Consider the following 1274-nt stretch of genomic DNA (forward strand, 5'->3'; position numbering starts at 1 on the left):
ATATTATAGTTAAACAACATATTATTTTGATTTATCAATGTATAATATATATATGTATATAATTTTTTACATGTAAGCTCTCCCCCCCCCCCCATTGAAAATAGCTGTGTACGCCACTGTGGCTAGTTATAGTATTACATGCCAACTTAAACCGTCTTTACTCAAAAATAAATAGTCAGCATCGTTTTTCGTACCTATGCAATGATTAATCAATTTATTATTGAATTCAAATATAACGTCACACATATTAATGTGTCTATCATAGGCGGAGATTGGGGGGTGCTTGGGGGGACTTAGCCCCCCCAAAAAGATCGAAAGCCCCCCCAAAATTATCAAACATTTTTCATGGTATATAATATTAAAATAGGTACTTATTTTACAACGATTGACAAAATCTTGGAACTTCACAAAATATTTTTTTTTCCCGAAATGTTGTCAAAATAAATGTCAATATAATAATTATTATTATACCATATTATACCTCGTAATCGTCATCGGTGCGCACCGGCTGACCGTCGCGACGGATTGTTATCGCATTTATCGCAATGACAAAAATAGAAATTTCCAATAATCACAGTCTGATAAACATTATTAATGTGCCGAATGCCGATTGCTGTTTCGACCGTTTCGTTTTTCGTGTTGCGTCTTGCGTTGTTTACTGTTGTTGTAAATCGTAATTTCGGTCGAATACTCGAATACTTTATTAATTATTTATTAAAATGTCGAATTATTTTGAATTATTTAATATTAAAAAAAAACCTAAAGAAACTGTAAAATCTGAAAACGTGTTGCCGACGGAAATTCCTGAAAAAACTACAGTACACTCCGACGGCGACTCGTCATCGAATATTGATTTTGATTCTCCGCGGCTTCATATTAGTGAAATAAATGATTTGGGTAATATTAACTCTGGTCCATCACGTCCAATTATGAAGGTAGGGTAGATATTATATATTTGAGATAAATATTGGCAATATTGCTTATAGGTAGCTTATTTTGTATTAAAGTTATTTGCATGCTAAAATGTATAGAGTGACTTTAGTGACTACTACTTTTAATTTATGCTCCAGTCTTATCCAATGACAAAATTTGGTCAACAAAACCGTAGTTTTAATGCATCATATTACGACTGCTTTGAATGGCTTGAATATAGTATCATCAATGACGCTTTGTACTGTTTTGCTTGTCGTATTTATGGTTCTGGGAACAATACCGAAGATACATTTACCAAAATTGGTTTTAAAAAATGGAATAAAGTAAACATTTTAATAATT

This window comes from Myzus persicae, unplaced genomic scaffold (genome assembly GCF_001856785.1).
Source record: "Myzus persicae strain clone G006 unplaced genomic scaffold, MPER_G0061.0, whole genome shotgun sequence".
Taxonomy (NCBI): domain Eukaryota; kingdom Metazoa; phylum Arthropoda; class Insecta; order Hemiptera; family Aphididae; genus Myzus; species Myzus persicae.